This window comes from Zosterops lateralis, assembly GCF_965231275.1.
Source record: "Zosterops lateralis genome assembly, chromosome: 2".
Classification (NCBI taxonomy): Eukaryota; Metazoa; Chordata; class Aves; order Passeriformes; family Zosteropidae; genus Zosterops; species Zosterops lateralis.
In genome coordinates, this window is record NC_139763.1 from 92288504 (window position 1) to 92302311 (window position 13808).

Genomic DNA, 13808 nt, shown 5'->3' on the forward strand with positions numbered 1-13808 from the left:
ACTGAGCTGCTCATCCACAGCACTTTGTATTCTCTAGCAATGCTGTCAGCTCACACCCAACAGGCTCAGAGGACTGACTGCTCTGTCCTCCCTTGCTGTACAATCACATCTCCCTTCCAGAAAACTCTTTTTTTCCCTTTCTCATACACTTTTGCCAGGGCACAGAGCTAGGGTTCAGGTTCCTGATCCTTCACCATGCTGGCCTGTTTTCCCAGAGCAAAGTCACCAGAACTAGAAATAAAACTGGAAATGGACAATTGAAGTCAAAATGCTTCCCACACCAACATCCCTGCTGAAGATGATTACAGGAGGAATTACACCATCCTCTATGCAGCTCTGCCTGTCATAGCTACAGGTGAGGCCAGCACAGGCTGCCCAGATAGATGACCCTGGGCAGCACTACCACACCAGGGGCCAGGACCCGGCAAGATGCAAGGGATTCGGTATTCTCTGTCCTTCCCAAGCAACACCTCGGAGCAAGGCTCCCGAGAAGACCAAGGTCATGCAGAAGCACAAATGCCTTGGCTACAGTTTTGTCCTCTCCAGTAAACGGAGCCCAAGTCAGATCTCAGCAGAGATGCCAAGACAAGGAACTGCTCCAGCAGCTGTGGCCGAACAAGCAGAGCAGAAAAATGCCTTTTGATCATCATAACTACAAGAGCATTTCAGTTTGGTACAGTCAAGAGAACAGGGCTGCAGTTCCTAGGAAAAGGAAAACCACATTTTCTTGTCAGACAACCACAACTGAGATCTCCACTTGGCGAAGGCAGGCAAGCACAATCCTCGCCCTCCCTGGAACAGGCACCGGGCAACCGGGACACAGCAAGTTTGTTTTAGATACCCAGCTTCTGGCATTTGGTGAGGCAGGGAAAAGAATTTGCAAGGTCAGACCTTTATCTGGGAAGGGAAGAAGACCTTGTCATGGCAGCAGGTTGTCAGCATGATGGCAGCACAGCTGCTGCCCCCGAGGAAGCCAACATCCATCTGTTAATGACGTAATTTATATGGAACCCAAACACACACAAGGTTTGCCCCAGTTTTGCAGTGACCCATCTCCATCTTTTCTCTGCCCTCGCAGCCTTTTTTAACAACATCAAAAGAAAAGGATAGGAATTTAAAGTGTGTCCTATCTATATCCAACATTGGGCATCTGAACATGACTACTATATATTTAAGGAGAGCATCAGCCCAGTTTCTAACTGCAGATCTCCCCTTCTCTGCCCTGTGCCGTCCAAGACACGTTGCTCTCCAACAGACATTGTAAGTCTCATCTTTTGCAAGACAAGAATCAGAACCAACACATCAGCTGAGCAATACAATAGTTCACTGCTGAGGGAGAAGGGATTTCAACATGGGAATTTTCTGAACGAGAGAGCAGAATTTGTTTTCAGGTTGGGTCTTCAGTTTGCCTTCCTCAAACCTCAAAAGCAGCCTAGTCAAAACCCTCCAGTACAGGTGAAAAAGACCCCTGCAAGTCTACTACTAACTTTGCTGTTACATTTGAGTGTTTTCATTTTGAATGGAAGCTGTGAGTATTTTCAAAAAACAGGATTTTACAGGAGGGTATGACCAAACTTGGGGGCTGGGGGAAATCAACTCCTTTACCTCATACAAACCAAACAAGCTACTTACTTAAGCCTTCCTGAGGAATCCTATAAAAGCACTCCCAGGCCAGCACTAAAAAGATGCTGCTACAGAAGTACAGAGCACGAAGTTTTAGCCAGCAGCTATAAAACCCCAGTAAACCAAATGGCATGCTCCCACTGCAGTTCTCCTTCTGAGAAACTTCCAAGCCTGATACCTCAGGAAGTTAACTGGTCTTTAGGGTACCAGCACACAGCCTGAATGTTTTCCCCAGTCACCTTTATTGGTAGAACCTCAAAACTTGATAAATGCTTTCCCAACAGCTGCACTGCCCTTCCTTCCACTTCCAACAGCTAAAGGTGGCAGCCAGCATAACAGACCAGGGAAAAAACCCAGAACACTACTGGCAATCTGTAGTGAGGAGGAAGAGGAGGAGAGCACAGTCCTCTCACTCAAGGAGTGGTCCAACAGATCCAATAATATGATTTTCCAGAAAAGGATAATCACTGTGTTGAGGTCAGATGCTGTGACAGCACCACACTTCTCTTCCTCAGTAACCCAGTGAACATTTCGTTTTACAGTATGTGGTGCCAAGGGACACAAAGATCATAAGGACACTTATTACGTCCAACATCATATTCAACAGACAAAAAACGAAGTAAGTTGTAGAAGTCCAACATGGGTTTTAGAAACAGTGAAAGCTCTGGAGCACCAGAAGAGCTTCCTATGGAAGGCAGAGGACTCTCTTTAAGAAAAACCCCAAGATTTAATCCCTTGCTGAGGCTAAGCTTCTTGTCAGGTTCCCTGTATACAATTCTAGGAGACTTTATTGCAGCAGGTCAGCCTAGGTAACTGGGAAGGTTGCCTTCCAGCCCCTCACAGAATAGCAAAGGGAGTTTAACATGTGGCAAAGCCACTTGGCTCCAGTTGCCTCAACCCATCCATGGGGATGGGTGAGTGTACCACAAGAGCAGCTTCAGGAGCTGCATCTGAAAAAGCCGCTTGTGAAAGCCTGAACACTGTGGGGCAACAACTTCTCCCTCAGCCTGAGGAAGCCAGATGCCAGGAGATCAGGCTCCAAAGCAAACTGCCCACATCCTCTTAAGCCAAGACCACCTCACCAGCGTGTGTGGGAAGGTGTTGTCAAGCACTTACCATCCAGGTACCTAGCAGAACCACTAAATCCAAATGCTATAGCTCATGCATTAGCCAGGGCACAAAAGCAGCTTTCAGGCACTCACAGCTTGGGCTGCATTTCAGCCAGTTCCTCAGACACCAATAACCACATGCAGATGCATCAACAGCTCTCAAACTAGACACCCACTTCCCTTTGATGCCATACAACACATTTAAACAGGGAAAGGCACTGCCTTCCCATCAAACAGAAAGAGAACACTTGTTACCAGCATCTCATTGCTCCAGGGTCTGCTGCAACACAGACAAGAAACATGAGAGGCAAAGGAGCTGCCCATGCCCTGCCATGTCCCAGACATCTGCAGTGAACCAAAGCAACACCTGGCCAGACATCCACACCCCAGGCCAAACCCAGCATCCTCAGCAGCCACTAGTAGTTTAACTGGACCTGGAGAGCAGCAGCTACTGGATCCAGGAGCTAGAGCTCAGAAAGGGGTTTTCCAAGGGCACTGCTAGCATACCAAATGTTTGTCTCCATAATATGGTTTTGCCAAGTGGTGGGGGTAGCCTCAAGGGAGCTAATGAGAATACTATCTTGGTTATTCATGAGAAAAAAAAACCAAAACACAAGCAAACCACCAGCTACTGTCTGCTCAAACTAAAGTAAAGCCAAAGCTGTGAAAGGCTTTCTTCATCTATTGAGCAAATTGGCAGTTTGGGAAGAAAAGCAGTGAGAGAAGAACACAAAGGGGACAAGTGAAAAGGTGATGGGAAGAAGCTGCTGCTGAGCTTTCCCCACAAACCTGCACGGCCTGGTAGACACAGGCACCCCAGAAATACACAGGTGTTGACAAAGCAGGGACAAGTTGGCTTCCTCAGGTACTGTGGGCGTTGCATCCAGCTGCCAGCAGTCCACACCAAATGTGACAAACACCCATGACAAATTTGAGAGTCAGGGACACTGCTGAAGTGAATCTCACAGTTAACATTTGCACAGCTGAGCAGATTACTGAGGCCAATGGGCCCTGTAGAAGGAGACCTGCATAACACAAGATAATAATTTACAAAGTCCAGTCTCACACCTGGGGATATGACTGTAAACCAAATCCAGAAGTATGCTGTCATCCATTTGTGCACCATGTCCAGCTCTGAATCTCCAAGGACATGACCTGAGGTGCTCAAGACCAATCCCTCATGCTTGGGCCAAGGCAGGTCCCCTGTAGGTCAGATGGATTGGGGAGGAGAAGCAAGGACTGGAGGCTCTCCTTTCCCCAAAACTCAGCAGAGGAGCAAACTTTTGCAGATGGAGCCCTATCCCACCAAGGAGGGCTCCCAAAGACTGCAGGAATCTGTGGGGCCTGATGGGATTCATGCGATACTCCTCAAAGAGCTGGCTGATGTCATCCCAAAGCCTCTCTTGAGGATTTTTGACCAGTCATTGGCCTGACTTTCAAGAAGGGCAAGAAGGAGGATCCCAGATATTACAGGCCTGACAGTGTCACTTCAGTGCCAGGTAAAGGTTATTCTGGGAGGTATTGAAAAATCACACCTGAAAGTGTAATGACAACACAGTCATCACTCACAGCCAGCACAGCTTCATGAGAGGAAAGTCCTGCTTATCAAAACTCATTTCCTTTCATGACAAGGTAACCCAGCTAGTTGATCAAGGGAAGCCAGTTGGTGTCATCTTTTTGGATTTCAGTGAAGCTTTTGATACTGTCTCTCACAGGATCCTCCTGGACAAGATGTCCAGCATTTAACTGGATAAACACATCATGTGATGGGTGAGCAACTGGATCAGGAACAAAGGGTTACAGTGAATGGTGTCATATCAGACTGGAGACATGTCACTAGTCGGGTTCCACAGGGCTCTGTCTTCAGCCCTGTGCTCTTCAACACCTTCATAAATGCCTTGGACACAGGATTGGAAGGGATACAACCTTGCAGATGATACAGAACTGGGAGGAACAGCTCATGCCCTTGAAGGCAGATAGGCCCTGCAGAAAGACTCGGACAAATGACAGGGTTTGGCAATTACCAAGCATGTGAAGGGTTTCAACAAGGGAAAGTGACAGATTCTGCACCTGGGATGGGGCAATTCTGGATGTAAAGACAGACTGGGAAATAGATGCTGGAAAGCAGTGCCACAAAAAAAGGACCTGGGGGTTCTGGTCAATGGCAAGTTGACTATCAGTCCATGGCCATGAGAGAATTCTATCCTGCATCTTTCCCTCAGCTCCACCAAACCTTTCCTCTGCCACCACTTTATAACCATTAAACACCACAAGGGTAGTTGTGAAGACTGCAGAAATTAAGCTGAGCAAAATAATTCAAGCAGAAAAAACACACATACAAACTGCAAAGCTACATGGATAATAGAGATATAAATTACCAGTTCCCCAATTCCACCACTGCACTGCTGTGCAACTAGACAATGTTTCTTTGGGAGGGGTGAGGAAGGGATCAGGCTGCTGACAGGATTTTTTTCTGCAGGAGCATTAGCTTAAGAAGTGATGCAGAACTACGATCAAACATTTATGTGATTGAGGGGCGTACCAAGTATTTTCTGAGGGAGGTGTAGCCTCTTTCAAAAGTTTCTACACACTTGAGGTTGTATTTAGGATTTAGGGTGTTTCAAACAAGTCAGGGGGACAGAACAATACCAAGGTGTGCTTTACCTTCTGAACACAGAAGCTTCCCCTGCATGCAAGGGTGAGTTGAGACAGGCACTTAGTGCAGACACAAGGGATGAAATATCCCCAAGCCCTGAGCTATAGGGCACCTGTCAGCTTCCAGCTCAAGCTTGCGTTCTGCTCAAGAACCCAAGAACAACATATGGGACCCTGAATTACCATTTCCTGTTCCTGGGAGCAGTATAATCCATGACAGTGATGCATTTCCTGTTCCCAGCATACATGCATGCTATGCCTCTGATTTGTCTGAGCCTCAAATGAAAAAAAAAAGTATATGCAGGAACTGGCAGGTATAGCAAGAGGTTTGTAAAAGTCTGCCATTTACATGAGAGAATTTAAAGCCCCTTCATGCTTCAGATTAGGTCACTCTTTAGCCAAGGAATTCTCCAAGCTACATTAGTAGTTGTGAAGTAACTATGGGTGAGGCTTTTTGTCAGTAGTTTTTGAGAGTGGGAAAAGAGGATAGTTGCTGATTTAGGGTGTTTCTTTTAAGTCAAAGCTAAGAAATACAGCTTTAATTCCAAGGAAGTAACAAAGAGTTCAAAGCTTCTACTGGCAGCGAAACTCCAGTGCTGTGATAGGACTTTACATTTAGATGCTGGAACCACAAAACATCAGCATTCAGCTCTTGATCCTACAGCTGCCTGATCAGATGCTCTCTCAGGAAAGAGAACCATCTCTTATTTGACTCCCAGGTAAGGATGAGATTAATGTGGCAAGACTTTGAATAAGGTTGTCTTTTGAGTCAATAGAGCAGCTTTAACTTGTTCCAGGATTCCTCTCAAAACACCTGGGAATGTTGTTCTCCTGCAAGCCTACGAAGGCAGGCCTGAAGAGGCAGCAGCACCCCTGTTAGCCACTAGCAGACTTTTCCACACAGAGGGGTATCAGCTCTCACACTCAAACAGCATCCCTCCACCACACAGCATCCCTCACAAAGCTCCACCCCAGCAAGCTCTGCACAAGCAAGAGCCACCTGATCCTACAACCAGCACTCAGCAACTCTACTAACAACACCAGGGCCACCGGGACATGACCTGCAGTTCCGAACTGAGAAAAAATCCAGCCCCAGCAAGGATGTAGATAACCCTCCACCAGGACTAGAGGAATGCAAGCCAGAGTTAGCAGCCTGAAGCTCTCAACTACGGCCAAGGTCCTTAGTGCTGTGCCAGGAATCTGTTTTCCTGTCAGCCAGGGAACAGCTCTCCCTACACTGTCAGCTGATGTCCCCACCTGACCTACACTGAACAAAAGAAATTTAAGCACCGAAGTTCATTTAAGCGTGTAGCATGTACTGGAGGGGCAATCAAGTTATAAGTGAAAATACTGAGCTCAATTTTATAGTCATTAATAAATAAAAAAAAAAAATTAAAATTCTATTACTACCACACAGCTCCCTATTACCTTTTCCTTACTTCTTCAGGGTAGAGTCAGGAATTAACTTCCATATTTATTGGACTTCACTTATTGTGCTATATCAGAACTGTGAATTCACAATTTCTTGTCCTTTTAGCAAAACATGAGCCTCTACTTTTCCCCCCAATGGCACACTGCTCACTTCTTTGCAGAATATTTCTATTTCATCATTCACCACATAAGACAGATGTCAAAGGTTGAGGGAGTAGATTTTTTTTTTTTTTTTTTTTTTCAGCATTCAAAGATAAAAGTACCTTGATGGCCACAAAATTTGTTGGGCAGCTTAGGGAGGCCATCTGTCTCTGTGGGTGGTACACACAGGCACTTCAGAGAGCACGGACAGCAGTGGAACAGAAATTCCAGGACAAAGCCCTAAGTAGAGGGTAGGCTGGAGCACATACCATTCTTGGACTTCTGGGCAGAGCTGGTTTTGAAAGACAAGCCAACAAGAAAGGAAATCCCTGCAGATGAACCCAATGGCATTTCCTCCACACCACTTACTTCTTTCAGAAAGATGAAGCTGAGCAGCTCCTCACCAGGGAGCAAGTAACACTGTACAGGCCCTGTGGGTTAATAATTGACAGCAGGCACTTCACCTGCAAAGTAGGCTTGTAAACTTTTAAAGTATTAAGTATTCCAAAAATGCAAGACTGCTCCAGGGTATAACAATCAGCCTGCACCACTTGCCCTCGCTGCCTGGTGCATCTGCAGGAGCACAAATAATCCTGGTACCTGCCTTGGTGTCTGGTGCACTCAGCTCATGCTCCTCCCGGTGAGGAGGAGAGGAGAAGATGGTGTGTGCACAGAGGGTGCTGGGGGTGATCATGGATCGAGATCAAGGAAGGGAATAGAGAAAGGTAGAAAGATGTGGGCACTTCAGTTCCCCCAGCTCTGTCCCCTATATCAAAAGGAGGAGCAGTTCCATATGAAAAGCCATATGCAAAATCTGGAAACCGTATGCAGAAAGGTAAGAGGCTAGGAAAACATGCTCCTTTCAGAAAAGCACACCCTCCAAGGCTTCAGAGACAGACTTTACCTCATCAGACACTCCCAGACTGTTGTGCATATTGTCAATACTGATGGCCCATCCTAGACTTTCCCCTCATCTCTAATGAGGAGTACCTGGCATTCCTGGAGCTTGCTGTTCACTGTCACAAACAAGCAGCCTGTTAATGAGGTGTTGCTCTGACCCATGTCATAAGTCCCAGCTGAACTTTGCTGGCAACACACCCCTTGCACCACCAAGCAGACCCTCGTAAAACAGAACAAGGCACCATTCCCATAACTCATCTGGAACATCAAAGGAGACTGCTCCCTACTCGGTAGGGAACAGCACTATTTTTTTTTATTTTTTTTTTTTTTTCCAAAGGCTACTGGAAAATTCCCTTCTGTAATTCCACGGGTACCTATCTCTGCAGCACCATCCTCCAGAGGTGAGGCAGCAGACACAGGCAGGGAGGAAAAGTACGGCCTGTGACTAAAAATGGTCAAGAATGTGGCTGAAAATCTCTTCCCATAAAAATCATTATCAGTTCATCCACGAGTCAGAGCTTTCTTTCCTATTCCATGACTACTTCATGGCACGGGGTGTTTGAAAGGTGCTAATGCTCAGCTGCCCACTGTGAACAAGTTCTGCAAGTTTAGGACTAGGAGCACGGAAAAGCAAATCAGATGAGTTGCAAGAAGTTGCAGAGATGAGGAGTTGCAAAGAAGTGGTTATAAACACAGTTTGGTGAAGTGCTGCTGGAGAGACACTGGGCTGGGGGTCACAAGTCTGACACCTCTCAGTGCTAAAGAAGCTGCTCTGGAGGAGACTCCTCAGTTTCCCCAAGAGCTTCACACTTGCAGATGCAATTAACACCCCTTTAGCCGGCTATCCCAGAATTTCTTGGGAGGAGAGTGATCAGCGCTGCTGCTCATCCCGTTTGGTGATGGGCAGGAGAAACTCAGACAAAAGGGCATCAGGACACCTTGTACAGATTTCAGGGCAGGGAAAATGTATTCAAAAACAGGGGTAGTTTCACACAGGCTGAAGGTCTGCCAACAGAGCTGGTCTGCAAAGTCTGTGTAACATGCTGTTCTAGTAAGCTCCTGCAATCAAAGCAGCAGGACAGTTAATAATATGTTTTGCTACAGAACAAGGTAAAAACTCATCAGCTCAATCTGTTTCATCAGTGTGCATCACTAAAAGAAGATGGTGAGGTTGAAGAAAACCCAAGGCGAAAGGAGGGTCAGTGTAATTCCTCAAGTCCCTGGGAACACAGAGCAAACAAACTGCACAGAGGGGAGGAGGAGAAGCCTGGAGTGTCTCCAGCAGGATTTAGCTCGGCAGGTACAGCACTGCTCTGTGGTGCACCAATACCTGTCCTGCAGTCCCTTCTGACTGCCCTGCTGCAAACAGAAATATCCCACAAGTGTATGCGTGGGCTCACTCATGCTATGAAGGAAAGATTCAATAAGACACACATTATGAAGTTCCTTCACCAGAAACCAGCAAGATTTCAGCATTTCTTGCTCAAGATTTCAAGATTTCTTGCTCAGGGAAGATGTCCAACTGCCTAAACCCGTGGTTACAACCATGCTAGAAACAGAAACCAAGTTGTCTATGTTCCATGGAAGCTTTCCTTCTGAGGAGTAGAAAGATTTTAAAACAGCATAAGTGTCCATACAACTCCAGGCAAGAGCAATCCGTACAAATTGTTCAGTTCAAATGCTGACCACATGCTCCCTGGGTGTGAGGGAGGCATATTTGAGCAACAAGATGAGGTGTCAAGGCTTACAAATGCAGACTGGAATATGGAGAAGCCTATTCCCACTCCTTAGCCCCCAACAGTGAACAAAGTGGCACCAAGGGATGCCTGACCAGAGAGCACTCATCAGATTTATCAGTAAATACTGACAACCTAGAAATCAGCTTTACAAGTCCAACAAACACCCAAAGCAGCTGGGAGACAAGGCTGAATGTGCTCCCCTTCCACAGGACATGTCTGCATCTACTTTTTGTTTGTTCTTTTCTTTCTTTTCTTGCACCTGGTGGTGCAAGCCACCCAGTCTCTCAGTAAGGTACTAATAATTCCTGCAGGGATGGTACAGGGTTTTCAGAGACAGGTACTTGTTTTGAGAGAGCAGCTGTTCCCTTCCTGAATTTTTAAACCACAGTCCAACAAACACCCATGCAAATGGAGATGGGTAATAGGAGTACAGGGAATGTTCAAGCACACTTTTATCATACAGAACTGCTACTTCTGAGTACCAAGCTTCTCTTGATTAGATTGACAAAAGAACACTGACCGGCTCACAGCCATCTGCAAAACTTGAACCCTGATTACAAAGATGTACACAGGCTTCCCCACCAGCTTCCTAGCCACTTAGCTCATGAAGGCAAGCCCACACCAGAAAGGACAGTGTCCTGGTTTTCTCTGGGATTGCGCTGCTTTTCTTCCTAGTAAACTGATGTTTGAGTTGTTGCTAAGCACTGCTCACTCTAAGTCAAGGACTTTTCAGTTTCCCATGCTCTGCCTTTCAGTGACGAGTTGCACAAGAAGCTGGGAGGGAGCACAGCCAGGACAGCTGACTCAAACTGGCCAAAGGGATATTCCATACCACAAAACATCATGCTCAGTGTATCAACCGAGGACAACTGGCCAGGAGCCACCAATCACTGCCTGGGAACGGGCTGGGCATCAGTCAGTGGGTGGAGAACAACTGTATTGAGCATTACTTGCCTTCCTTGGGTTTTATTTCTCTCTCTCTCCCCTCTTCATTGCAATTACAAATATCACTGTCATTATAGTTAGTATTATATTTTATATTAATTAAAATATTAAGCTGTTCTTATCTTAACCCAGAGATTTTATCTTTTCTCTGATTCTCATCCCCATCCTACAGAGTGAGGGGGCTATGTGAGACTTACTTGACAGCTGGGGTAAACCACAACTGAAAGAAAAGACTGAAACTCCTACTCCTTTAAACAGCCCAACACAAGATGAACTATCACAGCCCTGCTCCTCATATACCTGCTGCAAGGATGAGCAAAAGGGAGGAGAAGGACCCACTCTCAAACATTTCTAACCTCAGAAACCAAGACTAACTATCCTGCAGCCCAACAGTCAGTCTATGTGAAAGATCAGTAATTATCACACGTACTACAAGACATTAATTTTCTTGAGCTGTCTAGACTAGCAAAGCTCTAGGGTGGGAAAGAGTATTCAGTGGATAGGAAGGCAATATGGTTAGCAAAGGAGGGGTTTCTCCAGCAAGATTCTTCCTACACAGTTTCTGAACCATGAAGACACTACTAAACTCTGGATGACAAGTGTCATCAGCATCCCTATTTATAGAGAAAAACTGAAGCTGCAAATCCAAGCCTCCACTCACCAAAGTATCTGCCTTACAACTGAAAAGTTATCTACTTTTGTGCTCCTCCACCTTTGTTTCCCTTTCAAAATCTCGCTACCATTCCCACCCAACCTCCTGCATTTTCCCAGGCTCGACCTTTCCCACATCTTTGCTGCTCTCTGCTCTTTGCCCACACATACAACCAGAAAGCTTTTGCCCTGCGTGGCCACCCTCCCTACCAGGAGCAGCAGAGCAATCAGTGAGCTGAGACTTGGCACCACACTCATCGAGACTCCTATTTAATTTTTACCTCCCCCCTCCAAGCTCCTGAATCAATGCCAAAGGGAACGTTCGTTTTGGCAGTCAAGTCTCCGCGAAGAAAAGTTACAGCCAAAGTGCTGGGGGTGGGACCAAGCCAGCCTATTAATAGGCTGATTAGAATATGAATTTGGGGAACTACTCCCAAATATGCTTACCCTCCTGGACCTAGGGCTCTCAAGGGTGGAGTGGAATACCTAACTCAGCACTTTCAACTTCTTTACTGCATCTGGAGCCAAGGAGGGTGGAAAATCCTGTCTGTACCCTGCCTTGCAAAAACATGGTTTGCCAGAAGGGCGGCTGAGCTATTGTTTTCTTCCCTTCTCCCCTAGAAAACATGTTGCTCTCATACTTCCACATAGCAGCTCCCTCTGCCTCACCAGAAAAGACCTAGAATTGGAAAGCTTCAATCTTAGATTAAAAAGGGTGATATCAACCATTTCGCTGTCAAGAAAAAAAACCCCAGAACTACTCCAAGTAGCCACAGTGAACAATATAAGATGTCTTGAGTCCCTTCTCACCACCAGCTCCTCCAGAGCACACTAGATTGCTGATGAACACAGACTCCATGCATTGTTGGTGATCAAAACTTTGAAGATATTTGAGAGCATAAAGAGATGAAAGGTTTTGATTTCAGGAGACAGTCAGATTGCTAGACCTGTTAAAGCAAGCTGCTTCCTTCCAGGTGGCAGCTCAGAACCTCTCCAAGACCCCTTCAAAAGTGTTAGGATGAGGCAAGCATGCATGGTGGCAAATAGAGCCCAGAGGGAACAGCAAGTGATACTTGCCTACTCCATCATAGTTGGAACCACCTCTCCAGCACACCCACAAGGCTGCTTCTCCAGCCTTCTTGAAATCCAGACTGTCCTTGCATGTCTTCACACTCTCCAATCAACAGACACAAAGACCTCCCACTCCAGCCCCATGCCTCAGCCAGAGAATCAGGGCCAAAAGGCAGCACCTTGTGATCCTAACCTACATTTCATCAAAAAGCATGACAAAACCTTAATGAAAACTCTGCAAAATTATGTTATGGAGGTGATCAAGTTCTCTTTTTTTTTTTTTTTTTCTAATTTCACAAACATCTCACAATCTTAAGCCCTTAGAAGCTGAAGGAGATACCAACTACATTCAGTTTTCACACAGCTTGTCACATTGGAGCCACACTCTTTATCAAGCTCTTACAACTTACATACAAGTAACACACAGAGAAGACAAACTCTTCCTTAGCTGGAAGACACCCAGCCCCTGATCCAACCCACAGCTTTACCTTTGCAGCAGTAAATATGGAAAGACACACAGGTTTCAAAACACATGTCAATACACATTATGCTCATCTGTCAAACTAAGGAAAAAGCAACACTAATTTAGCATTATCAGACACACTTGATGAGCCTCTTCTGTAACACAAGACACCCATGTGCTGCATGGCTTGCATTCAATGTACCAAATGAAACTGAAATCAGCTTGCCAACAAATGAGAAGTTACAAGTTTTCATACATCTCAGGTTTTACAACTCCTTGCTGCCTCAGCATCACCCGAGACATTTCAAAACCCTGCTGCAAAAACGAATTGGAGAAAACACTGTTTCTAACACATGTGCTATTTAAATATTCAGGCCTTGATTCTCAAGCAAATTCTTTCCTCCAATGGCAAGTTAGACATGCAGACTTTGGCAGGTGTAGAATCTCAATTCCTCTGAACACAAACCCACAATCTACTACCAAGCAAACTCTCTCAAGCCAAATCTGCTCTGTGTATATATATGGGTAAATACAGACACATACCAAACCTTCTCTGCAGAATTCACTTATGACTGAACTGCCTCATCACACCTCAAGGCACAATATTGTGGCACAGGGAAACTCTGGTAGTCATCTTTCCAACTCTCTCATCATATAGATTATGCTGGACCACTGACCACAGAGCAATTAAGCTCAAAAAATTGATTTCACAAGCAAATTAATAGATGTTAGTGCATTTATTGAAACCCTGAAAGAGACAATTAAGCCAATGGGTGCAGTTCCATTACAGAAAAGGTGCTCTCCCCTTCACATTTTACAGAGAAGAAAAACAAAGCAGAGTCCAGACTTATTTTACTTAACAAGTCTCAAGTTCTTCTTTATCCAGGAGAAAACTCACGGACTTCAGCTTCAACCACTAAATCTGCTTCAAAGCAATTCCACTGCTAAGCTAATGGCTGCAGGAGACTATGCCTATATCCACTTAAACCAGCAGATGCTAATCTCTTCATCTGCCACAGATACACATGCCATGGGGGTCTGGACAGGATAAGCTGAACAGATGTTTAAGTGCACATTCAG

The 13808-nt window shown here is 45.6% G+C and overlaps 1 protein-coding gene across 1 annotated transcript in view; it reads right to left on the bottom strand.

Annotated features, from left to right (window-relative positions):
* VANGL1 (VANGL planar cell polarity protein 1) overlaps positions 1 to 13808 on the bottom strand; it is a 42841-nt gene that overhangs the window by 14084 nt on the left and 14949 nt on the right. The window lies entirely within an intron of this gene.